The sequence below is a fragment of the Lissotriton vulgaris genome, chromosome 12, assembly GCF_964263255.1.
Source record: "Lissotriton vulgaris chromosome 12, aLisVul1.2, whole genome shotgun sequence".
Classification (NCBI taxonomy): domain Eukaryota; kingdom Metazoa; phylum Chordata; class Amphibia; order Caudata; family Salamandridae; genus Lissotriton; species Lissotriton vulgaris.
Window position 1 is genome coordinate 197,801,229 of NC_141700.1, and position 12,569 is coordinate 197,813,797.

The 12,569-nt window shown below is 51.5% G+C and overlaps 1 pseudogene; it reads right to left on the reverse strand.

Annotated features, from left to right (window-relative positions):
• Positions 1 to 6,311: 6,311 nt before the first annotated feature.
• Positions 6,312 to 7,551, reverse strand: LOC147673803 (uncharacterized; annotated as a pseudogene).
• Between the last annotated feature and the right edge of the window lie 5,018 nt (positions 7,552 to 12,569).

The window sequence follows — 12,569 nt, forward strand, 5'->3', positions numbered from 1 at the left end:
TAATCAGAAATTAAAGTACAGAGGTGAGCAACTAGTATCAAGTGTCCTGGAATTAACAGACTTATATCTTATTGACGATGCTCCATTAAATCACAGGAGAATTGTCGACCTACTACATAAAATCCATCCTCTTCAATCACTTACCTCTGCAGGAATAAAATTAGTTTATTTCCCGAACAAACTTTTTTCTTCTGTGGCAAATGGAGAATTCTAGTCTAACGCAATTACTTCTATAATAATAAAAGAAAGTGACACTATTCACAAAAACGGTTTCAATATTTCTGACGTCAAAGAAATTGATGATTTTAATAAAAATTCAACAGAGACACTAGTAGACGAGACTCTCTCTTATAATCATAACCAGCAATCCAAAGGCAACGAAACACCCAGGAATATAACGGATGGCCCCTTAATGATCTCACTTAAAGATGGCATGCGTAAAATTTGGAACTGCTTAGAAGCGAAAAAGATGTCAAAACCTGAAGGAAAGAACTGAGCTAGGATTGCGGACACCTCAAACAGCCAAAGACCAAAAATTCCCCTTTTAGCAGCAGCCTAAAAATTGATCATGAAACATGGCTGGGAAAACCTCGGAAAAGTTATCCTTTATCCTGGAACGTACCCCACCCATAGTGTTGCTGCAAGAAAGATGGTTTCTAGCCCCTTTCTATCAAAAAGACTATTTTGTGTATGTCAACACAGCAGAGGGTGCAAGAAGGGGTCATGCAAGAGGGGGTCTCATAAACCTGCTAAAAGAAAAATGTGATTGGGACCCAGAGGAAATAGAGCTTGCTTTGGCGAATGTGCAATACGTTAATATCAAGTACCAAAACAAAAGCACAGAGTCTACCCCAGATTTACTACTCTTCAACATATTCATCCCACCTGGCGCTTCAAAACATTCTCTGCTGGATACATCATTCGCGAAAGTCAACCAAATCCTGGAGTCCAGGGGGTTCCCACCTATGATCCCACCTATGATCATAGCTGGGGACTTCAATGGAAACATTTCAAATGCATTATTAAATAGCGGGGGACACTAGCCCAAGAGGAAGCATGTTCTATTCCAATTCCCATATTTCCAGACAGGATAAGAGCAGACAAACAAGGGAAACTGCTCCTATCCCACATCGCGGCAATACACTGCGGCGTCCTTAATGGAAGAATAGAAGGAGACATTCCGGGAGCATTTACCAGAATAGGCAATCGTAGTTATTTTATTTTAGACTACGTAATCTGCAGCACAGATCTTTTCATGAAAGATCTGTCATTAAGGGGCATATTATAATGGCGGACCGAAGTGCGACCGCAGCCCTGAAGAATGCGGAAAAAGCCGTTTCTGTGTCCGCCTGCCACGGTCACTCCATCCGCCATATCAGGATAGGAAAGAGTGTCAAAATTCCGTCCGCGATGGAAGAGCACGCACCGCCGCCCAACTACACCCGACCACGCGGCTGACGTAACCAATCCAGAGACTCCGCCGTACGGACTGATGTCTACGACCGTCCCCCAATTCAAGATGGCGGAAAATACACATTAAACCGCTGCGGAAAAACAACCTGCCTGAACACGGCAGATTCCCACAGCAAAGATACCATACATAGCAGAGATACCCACCACAGGCTGCTCGCCGTCATGGACCCAGCACTACACGCTTACCCGATACTCTTCGCGATCCACCACGTCCAAGTCTTGGCCCACTATCGACCATGACGCAGGTACGTTACAAACCATTTGCTGTCCCGAGGGGAGCACCTGCAAGGGTTGTGACGTTGAGAGGGGGAGTGTCATGTTTCAGAAACCACTGATTTGAAGCAAATACAAATACACAACTGTAGCACACAAGCAGAAATGACTACGACAAACCACGACACATGATTGACTTGCTTTATTATACATAATAGGGGTATGATCACAGTGTATGCTAGAGCATGGGCATTGTGGGCACCAGAGCAGGTACATCAGGGGCAGCACATGAGGGCAGACAGCAGTATCAGAACAGCAACAGGGCATTGTGGCCAACAGAGCAGGTACATCAGAGGCAGAACATGAGGGCAGACAGCAGTATCAGAACAGCAACAGGGCATTGTGGCCAACAGAGCAGGTAAATCAGAGGCAGCACATGAGAGGGGCTAAGTGCATCAATAGTCCATTGCATCCAACAGGTACATCAGAGGCAGCACATGAGGGCAGACAGCAGCATCAGAACAGCAACAGGGCATTGTGGCCAACAGAGCAGATACATCAGAGGCAGCACATGAGAGGGGCTAAGTGCATCAACAGTCCATTGCACTGAACAGGTACATCAGAGGCAGCACATGAGAGGGGCTGAGTGCATCACCAGTCCATGGCATCGAACAGGGACATCAGAGGCAGCACATGAGAGGGGCTAAGTGTATCAGCAGTCCATGGCATCGAACAAGTACATCAGAGGCAGCACATGAGGGCAGACAGCAGTATCAGAACAGCAACAGGGCATTGTGGCCAACAGAGCAGGGACATCGGAGGCAGCACATGAGGGCAGACAGCAGTATCAGAACAGCAACAGGGCATTGTGGCCAACAGAGCAGGTACATCAGAGGCAGCACATGAGAGGGGCCAAGTGCATCAACAGTCCATGGCATCGAACAGGTACATCAGAGGCAGCACATGAGGGCAGACAGCAGTATCAGAACAGCAACAGGGCATTGTGGCCAACAGAGCAGGTACATCAGAGGCAGCACATGAGGGCAGATAGCAGTATCAGAACAGCAACAGGGCATTGTGGCCAACAGAGCAGGGACATCAGAGGCAGCACATGAGGGCAGACAGCAGTATCAGAATAGCAACAGGGCATTGTGGCCAACAGAGCAGGTACATCAGAGGCAGCACATGAGAGGGGCTAAGTGCATCAACAGTCCATTGCACTGAACAGGTACATCAGAGGCAGCACATGAGAGGGGCTGAGTGCATCACCAGTCCATGGCATCGAACAGGGACATCAGAGGCAGCACATGAGAGGGGCTAAGTGCATCAGCAATCCATGGCATCGAACAGGTACATCAGAGGCAGCACATGAGGGCAGACAGCAGTATCAGAACAGCAACAGGGCATTGTGGCCAACAGAGCAGGGACATCGGAGGCAGCACATGAGAGGGGCCAAGTGCATCAACAGTCCATGGCATCGAACAGGTACATCAGAGGCAGCACATGAGGGCAGACAGCAGTATCAGAACAGCAACAGGGCATTGTGGCCAACAGAGCAGGTACATCAGAGGCAGCACATGAGGGCAGACAGCAGTATCAGAACAGCAACAGGGCATTGTGGCCAACAGAGCAGGGACATCAGAGGCAGCACATAAGGGCAGACAGCAGTATCAGAACAGAAAAAAGGCATTGCGGCCAACAGAGCAGGTACATCAGAGGCAGCACATGAGGGCAGACAGCAGTATCAGAATAGCAACAGGGCATTGTGGCCAACAGAGCAGGTACATCAGAGGCAGCACATGAGAAGGGCTAAGTGCATCAACAGTCCATTGCACTGAACAGGTACATTAGAGGCAGCACATGAGAGGGGCTAAGTGCATCAACAGTCCATGGCATCGAACAGGTACATCAGAGGCAGCACATGAGAGGAGCTGAGTGCATCACCAGTCCATGGCATCGAACAGGGACATCAGAGGCAGCACATGAGAGGGGCTAAGTGCATCAACAGACCATTGCATCCAACAGGTACATCAGAGGCAGCACAAGTATGTGGTGCAAGGTACCCCTCACAAGGACAAGGACAATGCCAAAGTCTTTACATGGACAATATACACACCAACTCCAAATAGATGTGAGTGAAGGGAAACACACCGCACATCACGGAGCACTTGGACTGCCTGAAATACCTGCCCCTAAGACACTGGCAGCACCAGAAACTGGAGTGTGAGACACAGCCACAGCCCTAGTGACTGACACATGAGCCGCAGACCCAGACACACTGCCAGCACCAGAACCAGGAGTGTGACACACAGCCACAGATGTAGTGACTGACACATGAGCCATAGACCCGGACACACTGCAAGCACCAGACATAGGAGTGTGCGACACAGCCACAGCTCTAGTGACTGACACATTAGCCATAGACCCAGACACACTGCCAGCACCAGACATAGGAGTGTGCGACACAGCCACAGCTCTAGTGGCTGACACATGAGCCATAGACCCAGACACACTGCCAGCACCAGAACCAGGAGTGTGACACACAGCCACAGCTCTAGTGACTGACACATGAGCCATAGACCCAGACAGACTGCCAGCACCAGAACCAGGAGTGTGACACACAGCCACAGCTCTAGTGACCGACACATGTGCCATTGACCCAGTGTCAAGACCAAGCTACGTCGTCCCTTACCTTGTCGGAACAATCTTCTCTTGGAGGACGTAGAGGTTTTCTCAGAGACGCAAGGGACCAACTTCCCAAAATTCTAACTATAAACTTGCTGATCTCAATTAACAGCTAGATTAAAACTAGAAATATGGGAGGAGGGCCGGTACTGGACGTTGGCGCAAAGTTAACTTGCTGTTGACCTGCGAAACAACAAGCAACAAGGATTTTAATGATAAACTGGTCCTTCCCCTAGTAATTCCTAAGAAAACCAGCTAAGAGACCTTCTAAACACTGTATTCTACCTAGTCTCCTACCTGCGATTCAGCGTTGCTCTATCCTTGTCCAGTATTTCTTTATCTTGAGGGTGAGAGTCGTCTAGATCCTTGGGAGGGGTTCCATGGCTTGAGGCACTTGATTATAAATAGCTGAGAAACAATGAAGACAAAGTATATAAATAACCGTCCTCCAATAACTCTTACTCAACCCCTTCTCTACCTAGTGACTTACTTGGAAATGATTTTCATTTCAACTGCAAATAGTTTTCTCTAACTTCTCTTGTGTCCAAACCTGTTGTCAACACAAAAGAGGAAAAGGATAAAAGACCACCTATGCCTATACCAAAAGGTGAAGGCTAGACAATTCTAAAACAAGTCTTCAAACACATCACAATAACCTCTTGCAATGTACTTATTCACATAAATAATCAGGATACTTTTTCCAGTTACATTTCCCAAAAAGTTTTCAAGGAATTCTGAAGAAAGTCCGATGTCTTCTTTCCACCTTATATAATAATTATAAGTTCCAAAACTCTCTTGCTTGCGTTGGGCGCCAGATCAGATTTCAAAATGTACTTATCTTTCTGTCTCTTATCTTTTGTTCGTCTTACAGGTTTTTCAAAATGCTGGGATTGCCAAGCTGAAACCGTCCCGCCGCTTAATCCAGGCCTTTGGGTAAGTCTGCAACGGAACCTCTCCAGCGCGATCCTTGCTCGACAGAATCCAGAAGGCAAAGCGAGTTCTGGAACTCTGGGTGCGGTTTAAATAGCTGACTGCACCCAAAGACAATAGTGCGCATGTTCGCGTAAGGCTGAACGTGCAGATGCGCTTTCTGCAAACTTCAAGAAACATGCTCTTAGCTCAACACACAGCCTTCGAAAAATAATTTGGCCAAATACTCATGCTTACAGCTCAACTAGAATCCATGCAAACATTTAAATACTACAGGGTTACGTGTTTACCAAAACGGAATGAAATTAAAGCCACAATATGTTTTTACCACCACAAGCATTTTACTGTACAATCAAAATCACATCACACATTTTGGTCGTGCAGGTGCACGGGAATGGGGTGGGATTTTCTAAGACTATGGTTCTAAGAAGGACCAAGGCAAGAATCGTGACACCCAGACACACTGCCAGCACCAGAAACAGGAGAGGGCACAACTGAGACAGTGCCACAACATGATGCATGACAGCAGACAACAGACACAGTGCCACTATCTAACAACTGAGAGTGAACATCTGATGCGCCACTGAGAACACCGGATTGATGAGCCACAGGGCCGTAGGGGCCATGTGGCAGGGTGGCTCTGGGAGCTGGGGATAGCTGTACTTGAGCCACATTGGTGTGGTCATGTGTCAATGGTGTGTGTCTACATTTCTTTGGGATATGTGAGGGCACCCTGGACATGACAGGACTGGCAAGTGGTGCGGACTCCAATGAAACATCACCCACCAAAGGTGGAGCTTCTGCTGCTGGGGCTCTGCTCTCTGGGGACGTGCTGGACCCTGCTTGTCGTTTGCTGTGTGCCTGCCGCCTGGACTCAGCATCATGTGCAATGGGGGATGCAACAACAGGTGACTCCTTCCTCAGCTTCTGACGGGCCAGGATGGGAGTGGAGGTATGGGGGTACTCCGCCGCAGAGACATCTGTTTTCCGTTCCTTCAACAACATCAGCCTCAGTGCAGCCAGGGGTGATGTATGCCTGTCCTTGATTGCGCCAGTGTCTATGTGAGAAGCCTTGTCCCCTGGATGTGCCTTGTCCGTAGGAGGAGTGTTGTCTCTGGACTTTCCCTGTTCCCTGGACGGTGCCCTGTTCCTGGCAGCAGACTTGTCGTCTGTGGTGTACCTGTCTCCAGAAGACACCTTCTCCCTGTGTGTGTCCCTGCCCTTGGGAGTGGCCCCTTCCTTAGTAGATTCCCTGTCCTTGGGAGTGTCTCTGCTCTTTTGATGTGCCTTTGTCTTTGGACTGTCCTTGTCCCTGCCCTTGGGAGTGGCCCCTTCCTTAGTAGTGTCCCTGTCCTTGGGAGTGTCCCTGCTCTTTTGATGTGCCTTTGTCTTTGGACTGTCCTTGCCCCTGCCCTTGGGAGTGGCCCCTTCCTTAGTAGTGTCCCTGTCCTCGGGAGTGTCCCTGCTCTTTTGATGTGCCTTTGTCTTTGGACTGTCCTTGTCCCTGCCCTTGGGAGTGGCCCCTTCCTTAGTACTGTCCCTGTCCTTGGGAGTGTCCCTGCTCTTTTGATGTGCCTTTGTCTTTGGACTGTCCTTGTCCCTGCCCTTGGGAGTGGCCCCTTCCTTAGTAGTGTCCCTGTCCTTGGGAGTGTCCCCGCTCTTTTGATGTGCCTTAGTCTTTGGACTGTCCTTGTCCCTGCCCTTGGGAGTGGCCCCTTCCTTAGTAGTGTCCCTGTCCTTGGGAGTGTCCCTGCTCCTTAGAGGTGTCTTCGTCTTTGGACTGTCCTTGTCCAAGGGAGTGTCCATGGACTTGTGAGTATCACTTGCCTTGGGAGTACCTTTTGTGTGGGATGCCTGTGTAGCATGTGAAGGCATTTCCCCCAACACCACTTGTGGATCCTGTGTGTGCACTCCAGTGTATGTGACGTTGTCTTTGTGAACAGATTTTGCTGACCTAGGGGATGGTGTCTGTGCCCTCCGTGCCCTGACGTGCTGTCTGTGGCTGCTTCTAGTGCAATAACCTGTATTAGAGTCTTTGTCAGAATATTCACTCTTCCCAGAGACATCCAGTGGTGTAGATGTGGGAACAGAAGTAGCACCCTGTCCATGCGACTGTACAATGGCAGACGACTCACTGCTTGCCAATGACTGAACTGTCCTGTGTAGACCAGCAACATCGCCATGCATCCCTTCCATGAATGCCACCACCTGCCCCAACTTCCTATCGTGGTCTTGGAAAGCATTGATCATATTGGTCTGACCCACACACAGCTGTCGCAGCAGATCAACAGCCTCAGCACAAAGTGCATTTTGGGTCACCGGGGCAGGGGCAGCGGTGCCTGCACCGAAGGCCACTCTGCTCCCCCTACTTCTGCGTGCACGAGCAGTACTTGGTACAGGTGGCGGAAGTGTGGGCCCTGTGTGCTTTGTCCCGACCGAAGGTGTTGATTGCCCACTCCCAGTCTGTGACAACAGTGCTGACTCACCGACACTGTCGGAAGATGAGGACGATGGTGTTTCGACATGCGAGTCCTCAGGGACGGTCCTGTCCCCCTCTCCGGGGCTGCCCTCTTCTGTGTCAGTCTGCATGTGCGTGAAGTCAGATCCGGATGCATTGCCACCACTTATCTCTGCCGTCTGTGGCTGAGTGCCCTCTGCCAAAGCTGAAATGCACAGAAAAGAGGTCTAAGTCATGGCCACACTCACATACAGAAGGACAACAATTCCATAATTCCCTTGCTGACAAAACACATCTAGCCATCATCCTGCACACGGCCCACCCCTACCAGTCATCCTCACATGAAATAACCGGTGGTGGCCGTGAAACACGTACAGCATGCGGACAGAGCAGGAGCATGTAGATATGCACACATGTCTTGCCATGGGGCCACAGACCTCTACGGCATGTGCTTCAACACTCAACTACTAAGCAAGTGGCGCGTCAACATGCCGGACCTGGATGTCAAATTACACTCCGCAAATGGCACCAATATGGCATTCCTGCGATACGTACGCACCACGGAAGTCACTACTGTGTCTGAGCACCAATACATGCATTGCACTTCCAAGTAACATACACAGACAGTCTGCTTACCGCTACTTTGCTGTTGATCCACACTCAGCCGGTCGGACAGGTCAGGATGCGTCACAGCAATGATACGGTGCATGAGAGGGGTCATGGAGCGTCGGGCCAGACGTGGCATTCTTGGAATCATCCCCAGTGTCATCTCCGCTACATTCTTGCTCAGCCTGGAAATGTCATCCCAGCGTTTGTGGCAGTGTGTGTGTCGTCTATTGCATACCCCCACTGCCCGAACATCACGTGCGATGCTCCTCCACACGGCCTTGCGAAGGTGCAGCTTCACCTACCATGATGGGAGACAAGAGGATAATGTTAGTGGACAGTATGACATGCACATACTACGTAGATAGACGTATCTACATCCAGCCATGCCCTGCACAACACATGTTAAGGTCCCACAGCACACCGACAGCCCGCCAGAAGACAGGAGCCACTGACCACCTCAGGGCCAACGACATGTACACCACTGCACTTAGCACCTGTCCGGTTGCACTGTACAGCTGTTTGTAGTGGCTGAGCACACCGCCCACGAGAACATCTAGTTCCGCAGTGGTGAAGGGACGAGACCGGATTTTTCGCACTCTCTGCATGGCAAGGTCCTGGACTGTGGCACTACAGCAGCAGTCGGTGGTCAGCTCAGCAGCAGGAGGTCGAGGTGATGGTTACAGGCAGCAGTCGGTGGTCAGCTCAGCAGCAGGAGGTCGAGGTGATGGTCACAGGCAGCAGTCGGTGGTCAGCTCAGCAGCAGGAGGTCGGGGTGATGGTCACAGGCAGTAGTCAGTGGTCAGCTCAGCAGCAGGAGGTCGAGGTGATGGTCACAGGCAGCACTGGTTCACAGCGTTGAATGTGTGCTTTTGGAAATCACACATATATAGGGCCCTGAGCCCATGTCAGTGGCATACGTCGGCAGCAATTGGTCACCCCTGGATGCGTGTTTGTAAAAGGGCCAATGACTGGCCCTGGTGTTGCGGTGCACTGCTTCCGCTACTTTTGATTGAGCATACGCAGGCCGCGTCCCTCTTCCCATTGGCTGCATGTGCACGGACCGTCACGGTCACACATCGGCAACCGCATGTGCAAGCTTCTGGGACGGATGCTTCTTTTGCAACAATGTTCAATCACTCATTCCACCAGGGCACGTGAGCAGGTGTATAGGAATCAGAAGCACTTCCATTCCCTCAACGTGCAGGTGGTGTGCCTGGCCGACAACATCATATCCCATGTGTGTGCAAGATTTCCAGGCTCTGCACATGACTCCCACATCATGCGGAGCAGCATTGTCCCCCAACTGATGGCAAATCTGCGTCCAGAACGTGCGTGGCTTGTTGGTGAGTATGCTGTGGGGACAGTTGTTTCTGGTTGTGATATTTCTGTCTCTCATCCCCCTACATAGGCGACTCGGCGTACCCAAACAGGCCTTGGCTGCTGAGTCCCATACGTAGTCCAACTACAGCGGGTGAAATGCGATACAATGATGCCCATGGAAGGACACGTATAGTGGTTGAACGTACTTTTGGACTGCTGAAGTCTAGGTTTCGGTGCCTGGATAAGACTGGAGGGGCCCTGCCTTACTCACCAGGCAAAGTATGCAGGATTGTGATTCCCTGCTGCATGCTCCACGACGTGGCCTTGCGCAATAACATTGAACTGATCTTGGACCCTGAAGACCAACAAGTTCCTCGGCCTACCATCCCACCCATGTCGACTGATGAGGATAGTGGTGAGGAGGAAGGTGTGGACCAGAGGCGCCAGCTCATTGATCGCTACTTCCCTTGAATGTGAGTGACTACCTCTTGTGCCGGTTGATAATGCCTTATATATGTTTGCTGGTGTTGTGTGGATGTGGTGTGCATCAGCTGGGTGTTATGCTATGTGATGTTTGCATGTTTGTGTGTTTATTTCTTTGGACATGCAAGTCTCCATGATGTGTGTCCTCTCATCTAATTATTTAGTGATGAGTGTGGTTTGTGGAATGTTGCACTGCAGTGTGTTATGATGGGTGTGATTCAGTTTGCTGACGTGTGTTTGCTGTCTCTGATTTTTCCTAGGTCACTCCCACAGCGGCATGATTATGTACGACTTGGATCCCTGCACCTGGTAACGCCTGTTTCTGAGACAATCATGTGAATAAACATGGAGGCAACACATCATTGAGTGTGTAAGTGGTATTTATTTACTGGTTGTGCATTGGTGCTGGTGAATATTTAAAAGTAAGTGTGGAGTGGGGGAGTGTGAGTTGAAGGTCATGGTAGATGAAATGTCCGTGCTGACACCACATTGGGGGTTGTCCGGCTAGTCCAGCAGACCTGTGCCAATGATTGGCTATGTGGCACAGGATAGTTTGCAGGGTGAATGGCTGGCTCAGGCAGTGTCAGAGTCATTGTCGGCCCCTCTTGGAGCGTGTGGATGGAGCATCCCCACTGATCTCACCCACTTCCAGCCTCGGACGGCCCCTCCGTCTTGGAGCCGGAACGGAGTCAGCTTGGGGGGCAGGTTGCTCAGGGGCCACATCCGTCGCCAGGGGCATAGGTGGCGGTGGCGGTGGTGTTGCTGCCCGTGGCATCTGGACACTTGGTTGAGGGGGCGTGGGGGTGTTGTGGGCTATCCATTCCCTCCACATTGTTGTCTGCTGGCCCATGATGTCCACTATTTGGCCAAGGCGGCTGTCAATGGCCCACAACATGTTTGTGTTGTCAACCGAGTCCTGGTGGGCACGATCTGCCTGTTCCTGGCCACGCTCGTAGGAAGCCTGGACCCTGGCTAGGTCTTCCAGTGACTCAGCCACAGGAAGGGGTGGGTGTCCTTCCCCAGCTCGACGGTGTGTGGAACTCCTGCTTGGCTGATGTGGCCTCGTCTCTCTCCTTTCACGCCCACTCTCCCTGCTTGGCTGGGATGTCGATGACCCTGCGTCGTGCGGTGGGTTAGGCAGGGTGGCACAGGCAGGAGTGCTGGTACTGGTGGTGGTGGAGGTGGTGGTGGTGGCTCTGCAGCTCACTGTGGCTGGTGTTGCAGGAGTTACACAGGAGACGGTTGTCGGGGCTGGGATTTCCTGTGAGCCTGATGGCCCTGGCAGACTGCTTGGGCCCGCTCCATGCTCCGCACCGGAGCTGGCTGTGGCATCATCCCCAGAGAGTCCCGGATGTGTGTGAGGCGAGTCTTTCGGCCGGTTGCTGGTTTCACCAGTCAGATTACAATCACCTGAGGGACAATATTTTGCTGATCAGTACTGTGGACATTACATGTTTATTTCAAATTGATAACATTTCAGTGTCCTGTCGCACACACCCCACCCACCTCTCGACTCACACCACCACCACCGCCCTCCCTGTGGACATGGGGGCCTGCTGGGAGTTGTAGTAGTGACCTCTCAGACACCCCACCCACCACCACCCTCCTTGTGGACATGGGGGCCTGTTGGGAGTTGTAGTAGTGACCTCTCACACACTCCACCCACCACCATCGCCCTCCCTGTGGACATGGGGGCCTGTTGGGAGTTGTAGTAGTGACCTCTCACAAACCCCACACACCACCACCGCCCTCCCTGTGGACATGGGGGCCTGTTGGGAGTTGTAGTAGTGACCTTTCACACACCCCACCCACCACCACCACACTCCCTGTGGACATGGGGGCCTGTTGGGAGTTGTAGTAGTGACCTCTCACACACCCCACACACCACCACCACCCTCCCTGTGGACATGGGGGCCTGTTGGGAGTTGTAGTAGTGACCTCTCACACACCCCACCCACCACCACCGCCCTCCCTGTGGACATGGGGGCCTGTTGGGAGTTGTAGTAGTGACCTCTCACACACCCCACACACCACCACCACCCTCCCTGTGGACATGGGGGCCTGTTGGGAGTTGTAGTAGTGACCTCTCACACACCCCACACACCACCACCGCCCTCCCTGTGGACAAGGGGGCCTGTTGGGAGTCGTTTACATCTTGGTGAGTATGTGGACCACATGCATGGGTTGGGGCCTGGGAGACGTGTCTTCTGAGTTGTGTGAGGCAGACCATGTCGTTGTGCTCATGGTGCTTGGTTTGTACTTACCAGCCTCTTCTCCTTCTTCAATTCCTTCCAGGCTCTCTGGGTGCAGTATGCCCAGCACCTTTTCCTCCCAATCAGTGTAGGGTATGGGCTCCGGGGGTGTGCCGCCGCCAGTGTGCTGTGCTCGTAGATGGTTT